The sequence below is a fragment of the Coregonus clupeaformis genome, unplaced genomic scaffold, assembly GCF_020615455.1.
Source record: "Coregonus clupeaformis isolate EN_2021a unplaced genomic scaffold, ASM2061545v1 scaf1079, whole genome shotgun sequence".
Lineage (NCBI taxonomy): Eukaryota > Metazoa > Chordata > Actinopteri > Salmoniformes > Salmonidae > Coregonus > Coregonus clupeaformis.
The window spans coordinates 135,922-162,144 of record NW_025534533.1 but is presented as its reverse complement, the minus strand read 5'-3'; the positions used below and the strand labels follow the sequence as shown (position 1 = coordinate 162,144).

General features: G+C 43.0%; 1 pseudogene; it reads right to left on the bottom strand.

Moving 5' to 3' along the window:
- Positions 1 to 12,681: 12,681 nt before the first annotated feature.
- Positions 12,682 to 26,223, bottom strand: part of LOC121562193 — a 50,622-nt pseudogene continuing 37,080 nt past the window's right edge.

The window sequence follows — 26,223 nt, the reverse complement described above, 5'->3', positions numbered from 1 at the left end:
TTAATGAAACATATGTGGGAGGGCATACAATTTATTAATGAAACATAGGTGGGAGGGCATACAATTTATTAATGAAACATAGGTGGGAGGGCGTACAGACTGTCAGCAATTTATTAATGAAACATAGGTGGGAGGGCATACAGACTGTCAGCAATTTATTAATGAAACATAGGTGGGAGGGCATACAATTTATTAATGAAACATAGGTGGAAGGGCGTACAATTTATTAATGAAACATAGGTGGGAGGGCATACAATTTATTAATGAAACATAGGTGGGAGGGCATACAATTTATTAATGAAACATAGTGGGAGGGCATACAATTTATTAATGAAACATAGGTGGGAGGGCGTACAGACTGTCACCAATTTATTAATGAAACATAGGTGGGAGGGCGTACAGACTGTCAGCAATTTATTAATGAAACATAGGTGGGAGGGCGTACAGACTGTCACCAATTTATTAATGAAACATAGGTGGGAGGGCATACAGACTGTCACCAATTTATTAATGAAACATAGGTGGGAGGGCATACAGACTGTCACCAATTTATTAATGAAACATAGGTGGGAGGGCATACAATTTATTAATGAAACATAGGTGGGAGGGCATACACATTTATTAATGAAACATAGGTGGGAGGGCATACAATTTATTAATGAAACATAGGTGGGAGGGCATACAATTTATTAATGAAACATAGGTGGGAGGGCATACAGACTGTCAGCAATTTATTAATGAAACATAGGTGGGAGGGCATACAATTTATTAATGAAACATAGGTGGGAGGGCATACAGACTGTCACCAATTTATTAATGAAACATAGGTGGGAGGGCATACAGACTGTCACCAATTTATTAATGAAACATAGGTGGGAGGGCGTACAGACTGTCACCAATTTATTAATGAAACATAGGTGGGAGGGCGTACAGACTGTCACCAATTTATTAATGAAACATAGGTGGGAGGGCATACAGACTGTCAGCAATTTATTAATGAAACATAGGTGGGGAGGGCATACAATTTATTAATGAAACAAAGGTGGGGAGGGCGTACAGACTGTCACCAATTTATTAATGAAACATAGGTGGGAGGGCATACAGACTGTCAGCAATTTATTAATGAAACATAGGTGGGAGGGCATACAATTTATTAATGAAACATAGGTGGAAGGGCATACAGACTGTCACCAATTTATTAATGAAACATAGGTGGGAGGGCGTACAGACTGTCACCAATTTATTAATGAAACATAGGTGGGAGGGCGTACAGACTGTCAGCAATTTATTAATGAAACATAGGTGGGAGGGCGTACAGACTGTCACCAATTTATTAATGAAACATAGGTGGGAGGGCATACAGACTGTCACCAATTTATTAATGAAACATAGGTGGGAGGGCATACAGACTGTCACCAATTTATTAATGAAACATAGGTGGGAGGGCATACAATTTATTAATGAAACATAGGTGGGAGGGCATACAATTTATTAATGAAACATAGGTGGGAGGGCATACAATTTATTAATGAAACATAGGTGGGAGGGCGTACAATTTATTAATGAAACATAGGTGGGAGGGCGTACAATTTATTAATGAAACATAGGTGGGAGGGCATACAATTTATTAATGAAACATAGGTGGGAGGGCGTACAATTTATTAATGAAACATAGGTGGGAGGGCATACAATTTATTAATGAAACATAGGTGGGAGGGCGTACAATATTTATTAATGAAACATAGGTGGGAGGGCGTACAGACTGTCAGCAATTTATTAATGAAACATAGGTGGGAGGGCATACAATTTATTAATGAAACATAGGTGGGAGGGCATACAGACTGTCAGCAATTTATTAATGAAACATAGGTGGGAGGGCATACAGACTGTCAGCAATTTATTAATGAAACATAGGTGGAAGGGCATACAGACTGTCACCAATTTATTAATGAAACATAGGTGGGAGGGCGTACAGTTTATTAATGAAACATAGGTGGGAGGGCATACAGACTGTCACCAATTTATTAATGAAACATAGGTGGGAGGGCATACAATTTATTAATGAAACATAGGTGGGAGGGCATACAGACTGTCACCAATTTATTAATGAAACATAGGTGGAAGGGCATACAGACTGTCACCAATTTATTAATGAAACATAGGTGGGAGGGCATACAGACTGTCACCAATTTATTAATGAAACATAGGTGGAAGGGCATACAGACTGTCACCAATTTATTAATGAAACATAGGTGGGAGGGCGAACAGACTGTCACCAATTTATTAATGAAACATAGGTGGGAGGGCGTACAGACTGTCACCAATTTATTAATGAAACATAGGTGGGAGGGCGTACAGACTGTCACCAATTTATTAATGAAACATAGGTGGGAGGGCATACGACTGTCACCAATTTATTAATGAAACATAGGTGGGAGGGCATACAGACTGTCACCAATTTATTAATGAAACATAGGTGGGAGGGCATACAATTTATTAATGAAACATAGGTGGGAGGGCATACAATGTATTAATGAAACATAGGTGGGAGGGCATACAATTTATTAATGAAACATAGGTGGGAGGGCATACAATTTATTAATGAAACATAGGTGGGAGGGCATACAGACTGTCAGCAATTTATTAATGAAACATAGGTGGGAGGGCATACACATTTATTAATGAAACATAGGTGGGAGGGCGTACAGACTGTCACCAATTTATTAATGAAACATAGGTGGGAGGGCATACAGACTGTCACCAATTTATTAATGAAACATAGGTGGGAGGGTACAGACTGTCACCAATTTATTAATGAAACATAGGTGGGAGGGCGTACAGACTGTCACCAATTTATTAATGAAACATAGGTGGGAGGGCATACAGACTGTCAGCAATTTATTAATGAAACATAGGTGGGAGGGCATACAATTTATTAATGAAACATAGGTGGGAGGGCGTACAGACTGTCACCAATTTATTAATGAAACATAGGTGGGAGGGCATACAGACTGTCAGCAATTTATTAATGAAACATAGGTGGGAGGGCATACAATTTATTAATGAAACATAGGTGGAAGGGCATACAGACTGTCACCAATTTATTAATGAAACATAGGTGGGGAGGGCGTACAGACTGTCACCAATTTATTAATGAAACATAGGTGGGAGGGGCGTACAGACTGTCAGCAATTTATTAATGAAACATAGGTGGGAGGGCGTACAGACTGTCACCAATTTATTAATGAAACATAGGTGGGAGGGCATACAGACTGTCACCAATTTATTAATGAAACATAGGTGGGAGGGCATACAGACTGTCACCAATTTATTAATGAAACATAGGTGGGAGGGCATACAATTTATTAATGAAACATAGGTGGGAGGGCATACAATTTATTAATGAAACATAGGTGGGAGGGCATACAATTTATTAATGAAACATAGGTGGGAGGGCGTACAATTTATTAATGAAACATAGTTGGGAGGGCATACAGATTTATTAATGAAACATAGGTGGGAGGGCGTACAATTTATTAATGAAACATAGGTGGGAGGGCGTACAGACTGTCAGCAATTTATTAATGAAACATAGGTGGGAGGGCATACAATTTATTAATGAAACATAGGTGGGAGGGCATACAGACTGTCAGCAATTTATTAATGAAACATAGGTGGGAGGGCATACAGACTTTCACCAATTTATTAATGAAACATAGGTGGGAGGGCATACAGACTGTCAGCAATTTATTAATGAAACATAGGTGGAAAGGGCATACAGACTGTCACCAATTTATTAATGAAACATAGGTGGGAGGGCGTACAGTTTATTAATGAAACATAGGTGGGAGGGCATACAGACTGTCACCAATTTATTAATGAAACATAGGTGGGAGGGCATACAATTTATTAATGAAACATAGGTGGGAGGGCATACAGACTGTCACCAATTTATTAATGATACATAGGTGGGAGGGCATACAGACTGTCACCAATTTATTAATGATACATAGGTGGGAGGGCGTACAGACTGTCACCAATTTATTAATGAAACATAGGTGGAAGGGCATACAGACTGTCACCAATTTATTAATGAAACATAGGTGGGAGGGCATACAATTTATTAATGAAACATAGGTGGGAGGGCATACAGACTGTCAGCAATTTATTAATGAAACATAGGTTGGAGGGCGTACAGACTGTCACCAATTTATTAATGAAACATAGGTGGGAGGGCATACAGACTGTCAGCAATTTATTAATGAAACATAGGTGGGAGGGCATACAATTTATTAATGAAACATAGGTGGGAGGGCGTACAGACTGTCACCAATTTATTAATGAAACATAGGTGGAAGGGCATACAGACTGTCACCAATTTATTAATGAAACATAGGTGGGAGGGCATACAATTTATTAATGAAACATAGGTGGGAGGGCATACAATTTATTAATGAAACATAGGTGGGAGGGCATACAGACTGTCAGCAATTTATTAATGAAACATAGGTGGGAGGGCATACAGACTGTCAGCAATTTATTAATGAAACATAGGTGGGAGGGCATACAGACTGTCAGCAATTTATTAATGAAACATAGGTGGGAGGGCGTACAGACTGTCAGCAATTTATTAATGAAACATAGGTGGGAGGGCATACAGACTGTCACCAATTTATTAATGAAACATAGGTGGGAGGGCATACAGACTGTCAGCAATTTATTAATGAAACATAGGTGGGAGGGCATACAGACTGTCAGCAATTTATTAATGAAACATAGGTGGGAGGGCGTACAGACTGTCAGCAATTTATTAATAAAACATAGGTGGGAGGGCATACAGACTGTCAGCAATTTATTAATGAAACATAGGTGGGAGGGCATACAGACTGTCAGCAATTTATTAATGAAACATAGGTGGGAGGGGCGTACAGACTGTCAGCAATTTATTAATGAAACATAGGTGGGAGGGCATACAGACTGTCACCAATTTATTAATGAAACATAGGTGGGAGGGCATACAGACTGTCACCAATTTATTAATGAAACATAGGTGGGAGGGCATACAGACTGTCACCAATTTATTAATGAAACATAGGTGGGAGGGCGTACAGACTGTCACCAATTTATTAATGAAACATAGGTGGGAGGGCATACAGACTGTCACCAATTTATTAATGAAACATAGGTGGGAGGGCATACAGACTGTCAGCAATTTATTAATGATACATAGGTGGGAGGGCGTACAGACTGTCACCAATTTATTAATGAAACATAGGTGGGAGGGCATACAGACTGTCAGCAATTTATTAATGAAACATAGGTGGGAGGGCATACAATTTATTAATGAAACATAGGTGGGAGGGCATACAATTTATTAATGAAACATAGGTGGGAGGGCATACAGACTGTCAGCAATTTATTAATGAAACATAGGTGGGAGGGCATACAATTTATTAATGAAACATAGGTGGGAGGGGCATACAATTTATTAATGAAACATAGGTGGGAGGGCATACAGACTGTCACCAATTTATTAATGAAACATAGGTGGGAGGGCATACAGACTGTCAGCAATTTATTAATGAAACATAGGTGGGAGGGCATACAGACTGTCAGCAATTTATTAATGAAACATAGGTGGGAGGGCATACAATTTATTAATGAAACATAGGTGGGAGGGCATACAATTTATTAATGAAACATAGTGGGAGGGCATACAATTTATTAATGAAACATAGGTGGGAGGGCATACAATTTATTAATGAAACATAGGTGGGAGGGCATACAGACTGTCACCAATTTATTAATGAAACATAGGTGGGAGGGCATACAGACTGTCAGCAATTTATTAATGAAACATAGGTGGGAGGGCATACAATTTATTAATGAAACATAGGTGGGAGGGCATACAGACTGTCACCAATTTATTAATGAAACATAGGTGGGAGGGCATACAGACTGTCAGCAATTTATTAATGAAACATAGGTGGGAGGGCGTACAGACTGTCAGCAATTTATTAATGAAACATAGGTGGGAGGGCATACAGACTGTCACCAATTTATTAATGAAACATAGGTGGGAGGGCATACAATTTATTAATGAAACATAGGTGGGAGGGCATACAATTTATTAATGAAACATAGGTGGGAGGGCGTACAATTTATTAATGAAACATAGTTGGGAGGGCATACAATTTATTAATGAAACATAGGTGGGAGGGCGTACAATTTATTAATGAAACATAGGTGGGAGGGCGTACAGACTGTCAGCAATTTATTAATGAAACATAGGTGGGAGGGCATACAATTTATTAATGAAACATAGGTGGGAGGGCATACAGACTGTCAGCAATTTATTAATGAAACATAGGTGGGAGGGCATACAGACTTTCACCAATTTATTAATGAAACATAGGTGGGAGGGCATACAGACTGTCAGCAATTTATTAATGAAACATAGGTGGAAGGGCATACAGACTGTCACCAATTTATTAATGAAACATAGGTGGGAGGGCGTACAGTTTATTAATGAAACATAGGTGGGAGGGCATACAGACTGTCACCAATTTATTAATGAAACATAGGTGGGAGGGCATACAATTTATTAATGAAACATAGGTGGGAGGGCATACAGACTGTCACCAATTTATTAATGATACATAGGTGGGAGGGCATACAGACTGTCACCAATTTATTAATGATACATAGGTGGGAGGGCGTACAGACTGTCACCAATTTATTAATGAAACATAGGTGGAAGGGCATACAGACTGTCACCAATTTATTAATGAAACATAGGTGGGAGGGCATACAATTTATTAATGAAACATAGGTGGGAGGGCATACAGACTGTCAGCAATTTATTAATGAAACATAGGTGGGAGGGCGTACAGACTGTCACCAATTTATTAATGAAACATAGGTGGGAGGGCATACAGACTGTCAGCAATTTATTAATGAAACATAGGTGGGAGGGGCATACAATTTATTAATGAAACATAGGTGGGAGGGCGTACAGACTGTCACCAATTTATTAATGAAACATAGGTGGAAGGGGCATACAGACTGTCACCAATTTATTAATGAAACATAGGTGGGAGGGCATACAATTTATTAATGAAACATAGGTGGGAGGGCATACAATTTATTAATGAAACATAGGTGGGAGGGCATACAGACTGTCAGCAATTTATTAATGAAACATAGGTGGGAGGGCATACAGACTGTCAGCAATTTATTAATGAAACATAGGTGGGAGGGCATACAGACTGTCAGCAATTTATTAATGAAACATAGGTGGGAGGGCGTACAGACTGTCACCAATTTATTAATGAAACATAGGTGGGAGGGCATACAGACTGTCAGCAATTTATTAATGAAACATAGGTGGGAGGGCGTACAGACTGTCAGCAATTTATTAATGAAACATAGGTGGGAGGGCATACAGACTGTCACCAATTTATTAATGAAACATAGGTGGGAGGGCATACAGACTGTCAGCAATTTATTAATGAAACATAGGTGGGAGGGCATACAGACTGTCAGCAATTTATTAATGAAACATAGGTGGGAGGGCGTACAGACTGTCAGCAATTTATTAATAAAACATAGGTGGGAGGGCATACAGACTGTCAGCAATTTATTAATGAAACATAGGTGGGAGGGCATACAGACTGTCAGCAATTTATTAATGAAACATAGGTGGGAGGGCGTACAGACTGTCAGCAATTTATTAATGAAACATAGGTGGGAGGGCATACAGACTGTCACCAATTTATTAATGAAACATAGGTGGGAGGGCGTACAGACTGTCACCAATTTATTAATGAAACATAGGTGGGAGGGCATACAGACTGTCACCAATTTATTAATGAAACATAGGTGGGAGGGCATACAGACTGTCAGCAATTTATTAATGAAACATAGGTGGGAGGGCGTACAGACTGTCACCAATTTATTAATGAAACATAGGTGGGAGGGCATACAGACTGTCACCAATTTATTAATGAAACATAGGTGGGAGGGCATACAATTTATTAATGAAACATAGGTGGGAGGGCATACAGACTGTCACCAATTTATTAATGAAACATAGGTGGGAGGGCGTACAGACTGTCAGCAATTTATTAATGAAACATAGGTGGGAGGGCATACAGACTGTCAGCAATTTATTAATGAAACATAGGTGGGAGGGCATACAGACTGTCAGCAATTTATTAATGAAACATAGGTGGGAGGGCATACAATTTATTAATGAAACATAGGTGGGAGGGCATACAATTTATTAATGAAACATAGGTGGGAGGGCATACAGACTGTCACCAATTTATTAATGAAACATAGGTGGGAGGGCATACAATTTATTAATGAAACATAGGTGGGAGGGCATACAATTTATTAATGAAACATAGGTGGGAGGGCATACAGACTGTCAGCAATTTATTAATGAAACATAGGTGGGAGGGCATACAGACTGTCAGCAATTTATTAATGAAACATAGGTGGGAGGGCATACAATTTATTAATGAAACATAGGTGGGAGGGCGTACAATTTATTAATGAAACATAGGTGGGAGGGAATACAGACTGTCAGCAATTTATTAATGAAACATAGGTGGGAGGGCATACAGACTGTCAGCAATTTATTAATGAAACATAGGTGGGAGGGCATACACAGATTTATTAATGAAACATAGGTGGGAGGGCATACAGCTAATTTATTAATGAAACATAGGTGGGAGGGCGTACAGACTGTCGCAATTTATTAATGAAACATAGGTGGGAGGGCATACAGACTGTCAAATTTATTAATGAAACATAGGTGGGAGGGCGTACAGACTGCACCAATTTATTAATGAAACATAGGTGGGAGGGCATACAGATTTATTAATGAAACATAGGTGGGAGGGCATACAGACTGTCAATTTATTAATGAAACATAGGTGGGAGGGCATACAGACTGTCACCAATTTATTAATGAAACATAGGTGGGAGGGCATACAGACAATTTATTAATGAAACATAGGTGGGAGGGCATACAATTTATTAATGAAACATAGGTGGGAGGGCATACAATTTATTAATGAAACATAGGTGGGAGGGCATACAATTTATTAATGAAACATAGGTGGGAGGGCATACAATTTATTCATGTACAATTTGCCTAAATGGCAACACTTCAACACTGTAGGTTTTTGCGAGGGATAATTTTTTGGGGTGTGACATTACGTCCAGAAGTTTTTATCGACACAAGATAGTTAAATGGAAATGCACCATAACAGGTAATTGTCGCATCTATTTTCTATCTCTGGACAACAGTGACATTACCACTGTTACCACAGAGGGGACAGGCTTTAGCCCCGAATGATTTTGTCTCAGCACCGAGTCTTTGGCCCTGCTGGGATGTTGTAAAACAAACTAGGCTACACTGCAATGAATCCTCCAATCATTAGCCCCGGTCTGGCCTGCCCAGCCTTTTTAGTGCCGCTTTAAACCAGCATTTCTGTTACGCTAGTACTTTAGGAGGTGGAGTCAAAGACTGTTTCCAATGTCATTTTTGATTCGTCTAAAATGATATTTCGGCGGCGCGGGCGACTTCATCCTCTGAGAGGGAGGAAGATGAGGAGGAGAACCGGAGGTTTAAAAAACAACAACTATGATGAGGAATTATTGACCTCAAAGATTCGAGTAACTTACATTTCAACATGTTGACTCAAAAGCTGCACTGACAGATAATGTTAAGATAGCTAGCTAGCTAACTAGGGACTACCCAGTCTAGCTAGCAGTGCTGTTAACATTAGCTAGCTAGCAAATTTTATGAGCAGGGTTTTGACAGTAATTGATTATCTATCTGGACATTGACTCCAACTGCTGGAGCTCTGTTCACCAACCGAAAATCATCACTAACTAATAAATTACTGTCAAAATATGCTAAACATTGCTAATAAAAGATATATAGCTAACTTGAGGGGCATCAATGGCTAACATGACGTTAACTACATTTGGTAACGTCAGCTCAACTATCTGTTGAAAAAACAACTTTCCAACTTATAGAAGATAAACATACAGAATTTCTTCTTGAGAAAGAGGGTGAGAGATGCAGCTCAGCAAACAGAGACTGTTGTTCTATTTGCAGGAGTAAGTGAATAGATTGTGTGTGTTTACAATACAATTGCAAATTCACTGATATTATTCTGCATCTACATAGAGAAAGAGGCCCACACAGGAGAACAGAGAGAGACAGGGGAGGGGACAGGAGAACAGAGAGAGAGAGGGAGGGGAGGGGACAGGAGAACAGAGAGACAGGGGAGGGGACAGGAGAACAGAGAGAGAGAGGGAGGGGATAGGAGAACAGAGAGAGAGGGAGGGGACAGGAGAACAGAGAGAGAGGGGAGGGGACAGGAGAACAGAGAGAGAGAGGGGACAGGAGAACAGAGAGAGAGGGGAGGGGACAGGAGAACAGAGAGAGAGAGGGGGAGGGGACAGGAGAACAGAGAGAGAGGGGAGGGGACAGGAGAACAGAGAGAGAGAGGGAGGGGAGGGGACAGGAGAACAGAGAGAGAGAGGAGAGGGGACAGGAGAACAGAGAGAGAGAGGGGAGGGGACAGGAGAACAGAGAGAGAGGGAGGGGACAGGAGAACAGAGAGAGAGAGGGAGGGGATAGGAGAACAGAGAGAGAGGGGAGGGGATAGGAGAACAGAGAGAGAGAGGGAGGGGACAGGAGAACAGAGAGAGAGAGAGAGAGGGGGACAGGAGAACAGAGAGAGAGAGGGAGGGGACAGGAGAACAGAGAGAGAGAGGGGAGGGGACAGGAGAACAGAGAGAGAGAGAGGGGAGGGGACAGGAGAACAGAGAGAGAGAGAGGGGAGGGGATAGGAGAACAGAGAGAGAGGGGAGGGGACAGGAGAACAGAGAGAGAGAGGAGGGGACAGGAGAACAGAGAGAGAGGGAGGGGACAGGAGAACAGAGAGAGAGGGGAGGGGATAGGAGAACAGAGAGAGAGAGGGGAGGGGACAGGAGAACAGAGAGAGAGAGGGAGGGGACAGGAGAACAGAGAGAGAGAGGGAGGGGACAGGAGAACAGAGAGAGAGAGGGGAGGGGACAGGAGAACTGAGAGAGAGAGGGGAGGGGACAGGAGAACAGAGAGAGAGGGAGGGACAGGAGAACAGAGAGAGAGGGGAGGGGACAGGAGAACAGAGAGAGAGAGGGGACAGGAGAACAGAGAGAGAGGGGAGGGGACAGGAGAACAGAGAGAGAGAGGGGGGGAACAGGAGAACAGAGAGAGAGGGGAGGGGACAGGAGAACAGAGAGAGAGGGGAGGGGACAGGAGAACAGAGAGAGGGGAGGGGACAGGAGAACAGAGAGAGAGAGGGGAGGGGACAGGAGAACAGAGAGAGAGAGGGGAGGGGACAGGAGAACAGAGAGAGAGGGGAGGGGACAGGAGAACTGAGAGAGAGAGGGGAGGGGACAGGAGAACAGAGAGAGAGGGGAGGGGATAGGAGAACAGAGAGAGGGGAGGCCCATGGGTTTACTGACCACAATCCATTTAATTATATTAAGAAGTGTTGGTTATTTGGTGTCAGGAGAGCACAGTGCATGGAAGAAAGCAGTGAGATATGCAACATAGCGTTATGTCTAAATCTTCACTGCTAGCGTGCAAAGCCAAGAATGCGAGGAGCTTCATTTCGGTCACGCAGGGAGCCTCTATCAGAACATTACAATGAACCACAAGATGGCGCCATAACCACTGGAATTAAAATAGTAGTTAAATTGACTGTTCACTTATTCTGAAAAATGAATATATGTTAAGAACAATGTTGTGGAGAAGTTTATGTACTAACATCTTACCTGTAACGTGACAACCACAAGAGAGCATCACAAGTGTTCATTGGATTAATACAATATTTCGGTTCTGTGCTTTTACATCTTGAGCAGTAATTTCACTGTAATAACATTGATTTTAGTAACGTGGTTCAACTGTAAACACAGAAAAAAGATCACACATAGTAAAAATATTGATTTGACAAACTGTCCAAATACTCAGTATACACCAATGTTGTCTTCCATGTTGTCCACCTCTCTTTCATGTTGTCCACCTCTCTTTCATGTTGTCCACCTCTCTTCCATGTTGTCCACCTCTCTTTCATGTTGTCCACAAATCTCTTTCATGTTGTCCACACCTCTCTTTCATGTTGTCCACACCTCTCTTTCATGTTGTCCACACCTCTCTTTCATGTTGTCCACACCTCTCTTTAATGTTGTCCACACCTCTCTTTCATGTTGTCACACCTCTCTTTCATGTTGTCCACACCTCTCTTTAATGTTGTCCACACCTCTCTTTCATGTTGTCACACCTCTCTTTCATGTTGTCCACACCTCTCTTTCATGTTGTCCACACCTCTCTTTCATGTTGTCCACACCTCTCTTTCATGTTGTCCACACCTCTCTTTCATGTTGTCCACACCTCTCTTTCATGTTGTCCACACCTCTCTTTCATGTTGTCCACACCTCTCTTTCATGTTGTCCACACCTCTCTTTCATGTTGTCCACCTCTCTTTCATGTTGTCCACCTCTCTTCCATGTGTCCACAAATCTCTTTAATGTTGTCCACCTCTCTTTCATGTTGTCCACACCTCTCTTTCATGTTGTCCACACCTCTCTTTCATGTTGTCCACACCTCTCTTTCATGTTGTCCACACCTCTCTTTCATGTTGTCCACACCTCTCTTTCATGTTGTCCACACCTCTCTTTCATGTTGTCCACACCTCTCTTTAATGTTGTCCACACCTCTCTTTCATGTTGTCCACACCTGTCTTTCATGTTGTCCACACCTGTCTTCCATGTGTCCACAAATCTCTTTAATGTTGTCCACCTCTCTTTCATGTTGTCCACACCTCTCTTTCATGTTGTCCACACCTCTCTTTCATGTTGTCCACACCTCTCTTTCATGTTGTCCACACCTCTCTTTAATGGCTGGGGCAGAAGGGAAAGGCCATGCCTGGAAGGAGAGGTTGGATGGGGAGATGTTGTCCACCTCTCTCTAGTGGCTGGGGCAGAAGGGGAAGGCCATGCCTGGAAGGAAAGGTTGGATGGGGAGATGTTGTCCACCTCTCTCTAGTGGCTGGGGCAGAAGGGGAAGGCCATGCCTGGAAGGAGAGGTTGGATGGGGAGATGTTGTCCACCTCTCTCTAGTGGCTGGGGCAGAAGGGGAAGGCCATGCCTGGAAGGAAAGGTTGGATGGGGAGATGTTGTCCACCTCTCTTTAATGGCTGGGGCAGAAGGGAAAGGCCATGCCTGGAAGGAAAGGTTGGATGGGGAGATGTTGTCCACCTCTCTTTAATGGCTGGGGCAGAAGGGAAAGGCCATGCCTGGAAGGAAAGGTTGGATGGGGAGATGTTGTCCACCTCTCTCTAGTGGCTGGGGCAGAAGGGGAAGGCCATGCCTGGAAGGAAAGGTTGGATGGGGAGATGTTGTCCACCCCTCTCTCTAGTGGCTGGGGCAGAAGGGGAAGGCCATGCCTGGAAGGAAAGGTTGAGAAGGGAGGGGGGGATGAGGGGAGTGAGAGGAGGGGTGAGGTCCTAAGGGACGGGGCCGGGGGCTGTACCCCAGGGGAGGGGTATGGATGTGGGGGTAGAACCCACTCTGCTGCACTGGACCAGACATCACCAGCTGGAGCAAACTGAGAGGAGACACCATAGAATTAGGAATTACAAGTCACTTTGATTGTCCTGCGTATGTAAAAGCAGGAAATGCATCACCTAAGCCTCTACTGCTAGTCATTCCAATTCGGTCAATGCATTCTAAGCACCTTCCACATTCCATTCCTCTTCATACCGGGGTTCATTTCCATTTGACTTTGGTTTGACTTCCGGCCCATCGCAATGCTTCGCTAACTCAGGGAGGGAGGAGATGTCGCTAAATACGGATTAAATTTATTGACATTACTAAATTACATTCCATAAAAAGTGTAAACTACAGCAAGGCGTTGGTGAGAAAATGTAAGAATGTGTTTCCACAGCATTGCTGCTACAAAGCTGACGATAGCTAGCTTCCTTTCAATTTAAATAACATGGCTGGTTAGCTAGCTAGCATTAGAGCCTTCTGGCTAGCCTGTAACTTATGGTTGTTATTACGTTATGTAACAGAGCAAAAGGTCTATGTACTTGTCATTTGATCGAATCTAACATTAGTTTAAGTTGGTTAGCTAGCTAATGTTTTGAGGAGAACAGGCTAGCGCCCTGTAGAATCTAGACAAGAGGGGATGCCCGAGGAAGAGGCGGCAGGTAGCTTAGTGGTTAAGAGCGTTGTGCCAGTAACCGAAAGGTCGCTGGTTCTAATCCCCGAGCCGACTAGGTGAAAAATCTGTCGATGTGCCCTTGAGCAAGGCACTTAACCCGAATTGCTCCTGTAAGTCGCTCTGGATAAGAGCGTCTGCTAAATGACAAAAAAAATATATATATATGTTTATTGTCATTAGCCGCTACAGCTAAACTCATTTACTAATGTTTATTATCATTAGCCGCTACAGCTAAACTCATTTACTAATGTTTATTATCATTAGCTGCTACAGCTAAACTCATTTACTAATGTTTATTGTCATTAGCCGCTACAGCTAAACTCATTTACTAATGTTTATTATCATTAGCTGCTACAGCTAAACTCATTTACTAATGTTTATTATCATTAGCTGCTACAGCTAAACTCATTTACTAATGTTTATTATCATTAGCCGCTACAGCTAAACTCATTTACTAATGTTTATTGTCATTAGCTGCTACAGCTAAACTCATTTACTAATGTTGGTCATTAGCTGCTACAGCTAAACTCATTTACTAATGTTGGTCATTAGCTGCTACAGCTAAACTCATTTACTAATGTTTATTGTCATTAGCTGCTACAGCTAAACTCATTTACTAATGTTTATTGTCATTAGCCGCTACAGCTAAACTCATTTACTAATGTTTATTATCATTAGCCGCTACAGCTAAACTCATTTACTAATGTTTATTGTCATTAGCTGCTACAGCTAAACTCATTTACTAATGTTTATTGTCATTAGCTGCTACAGCTAAACTCATTTACTAATGTTTATGTCATTAGCTGCTACAGCTAAACTCATTTACTAATGTTTATTATCATTAGCCGCTACAGCTAAACTCATTTACTAATGTTTGTCATTAGCTGCTACAGCTAAACTCATTTACTAATGTTTATTATCATTAGCCGCTACAGCTAAACTCATTTACTAATGTTTATTGTCATTAGCTGCTACAGCTAAACTCATTTACTAATGTTTATTGTCATTAGCTGCTACAGCTAAACTCATTTACTAATGTTTATGTCATTAGCTGCTACAGCTAAACTCATTTACTAATGTTTATTATCATTAGCCGCTACAGCTAAACTCATTTACTAATGTTGGTCATTAGCTGCTACAGCTAAACTCATTTACTAATGTTTATTATCATTAGCTGCTACAGCTAAACTCATTTACTAATGTTTATTGTCATTAGCTGCTACAGCTAAACTCATTTACTAATGTTTATTATCATTAGCTGCTACAGCTAAACTCATTTACTAATGTTTATTATCATTAGCTGCTACAGCTAAACTCATTTACTAATGTTTATTATCATTAGCTGCTACAGCTAAACTCATTTACTAATGTTGGTCATTAGCTGCTACAGCTAAACTCATTTACTAATGTTTATTATCATTAGCCGCTACAGCTAAACTCATTTACTAATGTTTATTGTCATTAGCCGCTACAGCTAAACTCATTTACTAATGTTTATTATCATTAGCCGCTACAGCTAAACTCATTTACTAATGTTTATTATCATTAGCCGCTACAGCTAAACTCATTTACTAATGTTTATTGTCATTAGCCGCTACAGCTAAACTCATTTACTAATGTTTATTATCATTAGCTGCTACAGCTAAACTCATTTACTAATGTTTATTGTCATTAGCTGCTACAGCTAAACTCATTTACTAATGTTTATTGTCATTAGCCGCTACAGCTAAACTCATTTACTAATGTTTATTGTCATTAGCCGCTACAGCTAAACTCATTTACTAATGTTTATTATCATTAGCCGCTACAGCTAAACTCATTTACTAATGTTTATTATCATTAGCCGCTACAGCTAAACTCATTTACTAATGTTTATTGTCATTAGCCGCTACAGCTAAACTCATTTACTAATGTTTATTGTCATTAGCCGCTACAGCTAAACTCATTTACTAATGTTTATTATCATTAGCTGCTACAGCTAAACTCATTTACTAATGTTTATTGCACCATATAGTATTGTTTTTTTCCATACCAAATCTAGGGCGACTGTGCCTCAGAGCGGTTGGGTAAGCTCCTTCCTGGTCGGCTGGCCCTGTCCGTCGACTGGCCCTGTCCGTTGACTGGCCCTGTCCGTTGACTGGCCCTGTCCGTCGACTGGCCCTGTCCGTCGACTGGCCCTGTCCGTTGACTGGCCCTGTCTGCACTCAGTGCCCAGTAATTATGCTCCAATAGCTGATGTGCCAGGTCTAGGGTCAGCTTTCTGCACTCAGTGCCCAGTAATTATGCTCCAATAGCTGATGTGCCAGGTCTAGGGTCAGCTGTCTGCACTCAGTGCCCAGTAATTATGCTCCAATAGCTGATGTGCCAGGTCTAGGGTCAGCTTTCTGCACTCAGTGCCCAGTAATTATGCTCCAATAGCTGATGTGCCAGGTCTAGGGTCAGCTTTCTGCACTCAGTGCCCAGTAATTATGCTCCAATAGCTGATGTGCCAGGTCTAGGGTCAGCTTTCTGCACTCAGTGCCCAGTAATTATGCTGCAATAGCTGATGTGCCAGGTCTAGGGTCAGCTTTTCATATCTGGTGTACTGTGTGTTCTTAGGCTCCCACAAATCCCCCTTGTCATGCTGCTGGTTCAACTGATTTCACCGTGCGTGCTACCTTGTCCCAGACCCAGCTGATCAAGCTCAACCAGGTAGTCACTGTGCTTCTGCCTTTGTATTGCTTGCTCTTTGAGGTTTTACACTGGGTATCTGTATAAGCACTTTGTGACAAGGGCTTTATGAAAATACATTTGATTGATTGATAATGAAACCCCCATTGGCTAAAAGGAGTTCACAAAACAAGCACACAGTGTTTGTAGGCCTATGTACCACAACATCATGTACCACTATGTACCTGTCCTGATTAATGTCAGTTCCATTTCTCTCTGTTGTTGTAGCTTGGTGAGGGGCCCAGGAGCTTTTCTCTGTGCGCCATGTACCAGCATTAGCTGCCATTATCTTGCCAGCCCATATCAGTGTGAGTATCTACGTTTATTCAAGTGTCATCATGAAACCAGAACAATAGTCATGCATTTGGAACAAGAACAGTGGGTGTTGTGTTGGGGTTGTATTTGGAACCAGAACAGTGGGTGTTGTGTTGGGGTTGTATTTGGAACCAGAACAGTGGGTGTTGTGTTGGGGTTGTATTTGGAACCAGAACAGTGGGTGTTGTGTTGGGGTTGTATTTGGAACCAGAACAGTGGGTGTTGTGTTGGGGATGTATTTGGAACAAGAACAGTGGGTGTTGTGTTGGGGTTGTATTTGGAACCAGAACAGTGGGTGTTGTGTTGGGGTTGTATTTGGAACCAGAACAGTGGGTGTTGTGTTGGGGTTGTATTTGGAACCAGAACAGTGGGTGTTGTGTTGGGGTTGTATTTGGAACCAGAACAGTGGGTGTTGTGTTGGGGTTGTATTTGGAACCAGAACAGTGGGTGTTGTGTTGGGGATGTATTTGGAACAAGAACAGTGGGTGTTGTGTTGGGGTTGTATTTGGAACCAGAACAGTGGGTGTTGTGTTGGGGTTGTATTTGGAACAAGAACAGTGGGTGTTGTGTTGGGGTTGTATTTGGAACCAGAACAGTGGGTGTTGTGTTGGGGTTGTATTTGGAACCAGAACAGTGGGTGTTGTGTTGGGGTTGTATTTGGAACCAGAACAGTGGGTGTTGTGTTGGGGTTGTATTTGGAACCAGAACAGTGGGTGTTGTGTTGGGGATGTATTTGGAACAAGAACAGTGGGTGTTGTGTTGGGGTTGTATTTGGAACCAGAACAGTGGGTGTTGTGTTGGGGTTGTATTTGGAACCAGAACAGTGGGTGTTGTGTTGGGGTTGTATTTGGAACCAGAACAGTGGGTGTTGTGTTGGGGTTGTATTTGGAACCAGAACAGTGGGTGTTGTGTTGGGGTTGTATTTGGAACCAGAACAGTGGGTGTTGTGTTGGGGTTGTATTTGGAACCAGAACAGTGGGTGTTGTGTTGGGGTTGTATATCCTTATTTTGCTAATGTGAACGTTTAGCTGATCTGGACTACATTTGAATTGAATTATTCACTAGGATGACTAACATCCATCCTTTTCCATGACTACCATCCACATGCAATCAACTACCACTTTTCTAATGAACACTCCTCAATCTATTTTACATGGAACAACATTTTCTATGTATTCATGATTAATATTCCCTTTTGTCAATAACAGCTTCTACACATCATGTCAACATGCTTGACTGAAAATCTTTAAACATGTCTATAGACTTTATGGAGATTATGGGGGTGATGCTGTTGCCAACCAGACTTCATATTATGCCAATATAACAAAGTTATCAATTAGGAAGATTGTGCTGTTCAGAAAGCCATGTTCATGACTGTAGATGTTGACAGGACTCTCCTAATGCTATGTTGAATGAGCACCACGGATGAAGGAGGAGGAAAACCAACAGCAACATTTTTGGGGCCTTCCTCTGACACCGCCTGGTATATTTTCAGGGTATTTTACCAGAAATGCACAAGGTCCTTTTTTCTGGATCTTTGTAGAATTTTGACCCATTTGTCCTGTGTAGCTCAGTTGGTAGAGCATGGCGTAACGCCAGGGTTGTGGGTTCGATTCCCACGGGGGGCCAGTATGAAAAAAAAGAATTCATGCACTCACTAACTGTAAGTCGTTCTGGATAAGAGTGTCTGCTAAATGACTAAAATGTAAAAATGTAATCCACAGATAAAAAGGGGAAATGGGTCTTCTTCTGTGGACTTTATATGTCGGTTGGCAACCAACTTTAAGGTGCATCACCACCACCTCAGTTCATCTTCCAATCCCCCAGGTGGGTGTATGCTCCTAAAAGATGGGAGAGCTGGGACTAATACAACCTGGTACAATTGGCCCAGCGTCCTGGGTGATTGGAAGATGAACTGAGGTGGTGGTGATGCACCTTAAAGTTGGTTGCCAACCGACATATAAAGTCCACAGAAGAACAAGACGACTGAAGGAGGAGAGATTACTAGAAACTACGTTTCCCCTTTTTATCTGTGGATTACATTTTTACATTTTAAGTCATTTAGCAGACGCTCTTATCCAGAGCGATGCGTGCGGTGTGGTCAGCATGTTAGGATAACATTAGATATATACACAGAATGTTATGAACTGGGCGGGGCTAGCAAGCTGTTTTCAAAACATTGGACCAACTTGAGCAATGAGATCTCCGCTTGCTAGATAGCATAGCCAACCAAATATACACCTTAGCAAACAATCATTTTGTCAACTAATGTTACATTCAACTAACATGACAAGTACATAGACCTATTTCTCTGTAAAACAACGTTAGATCCAGTCTGTCTATGAGATTATCCAGATGGCTCTGATGCTAGCTAGCTAACCAGTCAAGTCTATGGAAGAGGCTAGCTAGCTAACCAGTCAAGTCTATGGAAGAGGCTAGCTGGCTAACCAGTCAAGTCTATGGAAGAGGCTAGCTGGCTAACCAGTCAAGTCTATGGAAGAGGCTAGCTGGCTAACCAGTCAAGTCTATGGAAGAGGCTAGCTGGCTAACCAGTCAAGTCTATGGAAGAGGCTAGCTAGCTAACCAGTCAAGTCTATGGAAGAGGCTAGCTAGCTAACCAGTCAAGTCTATGGAAGAGGCTAGCTGGCTAACCAGTCAAGTCTATGGAAGAGGCTAGCTGGCTAACCAGTCAAGTCTATGGAAGAGGCTAGCTGGCTAACCAGTCAAGTCTATGGAAGAGGCTAGCTGGCTAACCAGTCAAGTCTATGGAAGAGGCTAGCTGGCTAACCAGTCAAGTCTATGGAAGAGGCTAGCTGGCTAACCAGTCAAGTCTATGGAAGAGGCTAGCTGGCTAACCAGTCAAGTCTATGGAAGAGGCTAGCTAGCTAACCAGTCAAGTCTATGGAAGAGGCTAGCTGGCTAACCAGTCAAGTCTATGGAAGAGGCTAGCTAGCTAACCAGTCAAGTCTATGGAAGAGGATAGCTGGCTAACCAGTCAAGTCTATGGAAGAGGCTAGCTAGCTAACCAGTCAAGTCTATGGAAGAGGCTAGCTAGCTAACCAGTCAAGTCTATGGAAGAGGCTAGCTAGCTAACCAGTCAAGTCTATGGAAGAGGCTAGCTAGCTAACCAGTCAAGTCTATGGAAGAGGCTAGCTAGCTAACCAGTCAAGTCTATGGAAGAGGCTAGCTAGCTAACCAGTCAAGTCTATGGAAGAGGCTAGCTGGCTAACCAGTCAAGTCTATGGAAGAGGCTAGCTAGCTAACCAGTCAAGTCTATGGAAGAGGCTAGCTGGCTAACCAGTCAAGTCTATGGAAGAGGCTAGCTGGCTAACCAGTCAAGTCTATGGAAGAGGCTAGCTGGCTAACCAGTCAAGTCTATGGAAGAGGCTAGCTGGCTAACCAGTCAAGTCTATGGAAGAGGCTAGCTGGCTAACCAGTCAAGTCTATGGAAGAGGCTAGCTAGCTAGCGTCAGCTTTGTAGTGGTTATACTATGTTGAAACACTTGTTTTCAAATGTTCTTAAATTTTTCTCACAAGCGCATTGCTGTAGCTTTTAAATCCTCTGAATGTAATTTAGTAAGTTGAACAAATTTAAACCATATTTAACGAGATCTCCTCCCTGTCGGCAATGCCTGACAACGCTCCGGAAACCGCTCCCCTGATATGAAGAGGGCTTGGAACGTTCCAGCGTGGAATGTGCATTGAGGGTATTAGACTGGTTTGGATTTCTCCTTTACCAAAATGGCTGCCGTTATCATTACATTCTGGAACTATGAGGGTCTATGACATCAGGCACAGCTTGGGGAGATAACACACCCCCCCTTAGGCTGGAGACAGGTAAAAACAGGTCTAGACAGGGGGGGCTAGGGGTGCATCGTGATTGGTGGTGGGGGAGGGTTAGGGGTGCATTGTGATTGGTGGTGGGGGAGGGTTAGGGGGTGCATTGTGATTGGTGGTGGGGGAGGGTTAGGGGTGCATTGTGATTGGTGGTGGGGGAGGGTTAGGGGTGCATTGTGATTGGTGGTGGGGGAGGGTTAGGGGTGCATTGTGATTGGTGGTGGGGGAGGGTTAGGGGTGCATTGTGATTGGTGGTGGGGGAGGGTTAGGGGTGCATTATGATTGGTGGTGGGGGAGGGTTAGGGGTGCATTATGATTGGTGGTGGGGGAGGGTTAGGGGTGCATTGTGATTGGTTCTTACTTGTTGTGTGGGAGGCGGGAACAGAGAGCTCTCAGGTCCTCTGTGGAGAGAACACACAGGATATGACATCCCAACTGTAGAACACACAGGATATGACATCCCAACTATAGAACACACAGGATATGACATCACAACTGTCGAACACACAGGATATGACATCCCTACCTCTAGAGCAGAGCAGCGCCCCTGCTGCCATGGAGACCTGCAGGGACTGGGCCAGGCGGTCCAGAGCGAGCTGGGTCTGTGTGTGTGTATCGGTGTGGTGAGGCTTCAGCTCCTCCAGAAGACGAGAGAGGTCAGAGATCAGAGAAGTCAGCTGGTCGGGCTGCAGCAACGCCAAGCGACCCAGAAGCCCCTTCTCTCTCAGAACGCCCGGGAGGAGCAGCAACACCTGGAACAGATAAGAGGTTAGAGTTCATAACCTCTGACCTCTAAACATGACCTAACCCTGACCCATGACTCCTGGGAGGAAGACTTGATAACCTCTAAACATGATGTAACCCTGACCCAGGACCTCTGAGGGTTAGCGCTTTGGGGGTGTGGTTCCATGGGGGTGTGGTTCCATGGGGGTGCGGTTCCATGGGGGTGTGGTTCCATGGGGGTGCGGTTCCATGGGGGTGCGGTTCCATGGGGGTGTGGTTCCATGGGGGTGCGTTATGTTTGCTTTATTGTCCACTGGCAGTTAGTGTTGTTTATTGTCCACTGGCAGTTAGTGTTGTTTATTGTCCACTGGCAGTTAGTGTTGTTTATTGTCCACTGGCAGTTAGTGTTGTTTATTGTCCACTGGCAGTTAGTGTTGTTTATTGTCCACTGGCAGTTAGTGTTGTTTATTGTCCACTGGCAGTTAGTGTTGTTTATTGTCCACTGGCAGTTAGTGTTGTTTATTGTCCACTGGCAGTTAGTGTTGTTTATTGTCCACTGGCAGTTAGTGTTGTCTATTGTCCACTGGCAGTTAGTGTTGTTTATTGTCCACTGGCAGTTAGTGTTGTTTATTGTCCACTGGCAGTTAGTGTTGTTTATTGTCCACTGGCAGTTAGTGTTGTTTATTGTCCACTGGCAGTTAGTGTTGTTTATTGTCCACTGGCAGTTAGTGTTGTTTATTGTCCACTGGCAGTTAGTGTTGTTTATTGTCCACTGGCAGTTAGTGTTGTTTATTGTCCACTGGCAGTTAGTGTTGTTTATTGTCCACTGGCAGTTAGTGTTGTTTATTGTCCACTGGCAGTTAGTGTTGTTTATTGTCCACTGGCAGTTAGTGTTGTTTATTGTCCACTGGCAGTTAGTGTTGTTTATTGTCCACTGGCAGTTAGTGTTGTTTATTGTCCACTGGCAGTTAGTGTTGTTTATTGTCCACTGCCAGTTAGTGTTGTTTATTGTCCACTGGCAGTTAGTGTTGTTTATTGTCCACTGGCAGTTAGTGTTGTTTATTGTCCACTGGCAGTTAGTGTTGTTTATTGTCCACTGGCAGTTAGTGTTGTTTATTGTCCACTGGCAGTTAGTGTTGTTTATTGTCCACTGGCAGTTAGTGTTGTTTATTGTCCACTGCCAGTTAGTGTTGTTTATTGTCCACTGGCAGTTAGTGTTGTTTATTGTCCACTGGCAGTTAGTGTTGTTTATTGTCCACTGGCAGTTAGTGTTGTTTATTGTCCACTGCCAGTTAGTGTTGTTTATTGTCCACTGGCAGTTAGTGTTGTTTATTGTCCACTGGCAGTTAGTGTTGTTTATTGTCCACTGGCAGTTAGTGTTGTTTATTGTCCACTGGCAGTTAGTGTTGTTTATTGTCCACTGGCAGTTAGTGTTGTTTATTGTCCACTGGCAGTTAGTGTTGTTTATTGTCCACTGGCAGTTAGTGTTGTTTGTCCCTCTTGAGTCACGATAGAAATAACAGCCTGTAATTCATTTTAACGATTTTGATTGCGCAATTTTACATCGAGCTAAGATGTTTGGTGCAGGATTTCTCAAGTAAAACCATCAGTAGACAGTATGGAGTCAGTTGCTGCTGGCTGTGCTCAGGACTGATTTCTGAGAACATGTCTACAAGTTCTTCATCAGCAAGCTGTCACACTATGGTAAATAAAACACAAGCTGCTACAAGCCATTTATCAGTGCCCCAAATCACTGGTCAGCTATGTTCCCTCTCTGTCAATGAAGCTAGCTAGGAAATAGCAGGCACATTGAGCAGGCAGGTCACGTTAGCTAAATCAGATTATTAAGTCACTGGCGAGTGGTGACGTTTGTGCTTCAGGGCCGTTTTGTTTTGACATCTTTCTCACAATCTATTACCAGAGTGTGCATCTGTCTGGCAGTGTTTCATAGGTTCTGCTGCTATGATGGTCTGTCTGGCAGTGTTTCATAGGTTCTGCTGCTATGATGGTCTGTCTGGCAGTGTTTCATAGGTTCTGCTGCTATGTGATCTGTCTGCTAAAGGTTCTGGCTGCTAGTGATTGGATAGGTAATGGACATGGTCTGTCTGCACTGTCTGAAGGTTCTGGCTGCTATGATTGGATAGATCAGGTCTGTCTCACTGTCTGAAGGTTCTGCTGCTATGATTGGATAGAGTAATGGACAGGTCTGTCTCACTGTCTGAAGGTTCTGGCTGCTATGATTGGATAGAGTAATGGACAGGTCTGTCTCACTGTCTGAAGGTTCTGCTGCTATGATTGGATAGAGTGATGGACAGGTCTGTCTCACTGTCTGAAGGTTCTGGCTGCTATGATTGGATAGAGTGATGGACAGGTCTGTCTCACTGTCTGAAGGTTCTGGCTGCTATGATTGGATAGAGTAATGGACAGGTCTGTCTCACTGTCTGAAGGTTCTGGCTGCTATGATTGGATAGAGTAATGGACAGGTCTGTCTCACTGTCTGGAAGGTTCTGGCTGCTATGATTGGATAGAGTAATGGACAGGTCTGTCTCACTGTCTGAAGGTTCTGGCTGCTATGATTGGATAGAGTAATGGACAGGTCTGTCTCACTGTCTGAAGGTTCTGGCTGCTATGATTGGATAGAGTAATGGACAGGTCTGTCTCACTGTCTGAAGGTTCTGGCTGCTATGATTGGATAGAGTAATGGACAGGTCTGTCTCACTGTCTGAAGGTTCTGGCTGCTATGATTGGATAGAGTAATGGACAGGTCTGTCTCACTGTCTGAAGGTTCTGGCTGCTATGATTGGATAGAGTGATGGACAGGTCTGTCTCACTGTCTGAAGGTTCTGGCTGCTATGATTGGATAGAGTAATGGACAGGTCTGTCTCACTGTCTGAAGGTTCTGGCTGCTATGATTGGATAGAGTGCAATCAGCGCAGCCGTTTAAGATTCTCCCTTGGCGTTACCATCCTGTGTTAGTGGGCATGATTGTAATCCAAACCCAACCCTCATGTAAGTCCTGATGACCTCAAGTTACACAAATGTCACAAAAGTCATGTTTGAGACTGAACAAACCTGCAGAACACTGAGATGCAGCTCAGAGAAGAGAGGCCCTGCCTCCAGCTCCGTCTCTGTCGTCCCATTAGCCAGGCCCTGCTTCCCGTCTCTTCTGTAAGCCAATGGGGCTTTGACACACCAGCGCACCAACCCAGCCAGCGGCGTGAGGTCCATGGAGCCAATTGGCTGGCTGGAGGAGGGGGGCGTGTTCAGCAGAGTGATGAGGACCAATCGAGGCTGGTCTTGGATCCACGACACCACCATCTGCAACAGCTGTACAGGGGGAGTCAACTCCTCTAGACACCAAACACACACCAAGAGGTATTTAGAGATGTTTCCCTGACAACACACACCAAGAGGTATTTAGAGATGTTTCCCTGACAACACACACCAAGAGGTATTTAGAGATGTTTCCCTGACAACACACACCAAGAGGTATTTAGAGATGTTTCCCTGACAACACACACCAAGAGGTATTTAGAGATGTTTCCCTGACATAGTTTAGTAACACCAAGCACACACCAAGAGGTATTTAGAGATGTTTCCCTGACAAGGTATTTAGAGATGTTTCCCTGACAACACACACCAAGAGGTATTTAGAGATGTTTCCCTGACAACACACACCAAGAGGTATTTAGAGATGTTTCCCTGACAACACACACCAAGAGGTATTTAGAGATGTTTCCCTGACATAGTTTAGTAACACCAAACACACACCAAGAGGTATTTAGAGATGTTTCCCTGACAACACACACCAAGAGGTATTTAGAGATGTTTCCCTGACAACACACACCAAGAGGTATTTAGAGATGTTTCCCTGACAGCACACACCAAGAGGTATTTAGAGATGTTTCCCTGACATAGTTTAGTAACACCAAACACACACCAAGAGGTATTTAGAGATGTTTCCCTGACATAGTTTAGTACCACCAAACACACACCAAGAGGTATTTAGAGATGTTTCCCTGACATAACACACCAAGAGGTATTTAGAGATGTTTCCCTGACAACACACACACCAAGAGGTATTTAGAGATGTTTCCCTGACATAACACACACCAAGAGGTATTTAGAGATGTTTCCCTGACATTTAGTCAGCAACACACACCAAGAGGTATTTAGAGATGTTTCCCTGACATCACACACACCAAGAGGTATTTAGAGATGTTTCCCTGACATAGTTTAGTAACACCAAACACACACCAAGAGGTATTTAGAGATGTTTCCCTGACACACACAAAGAGGTATTTAGAGATTTCCCTGACAACACACACCAAGAGGTATTTAGA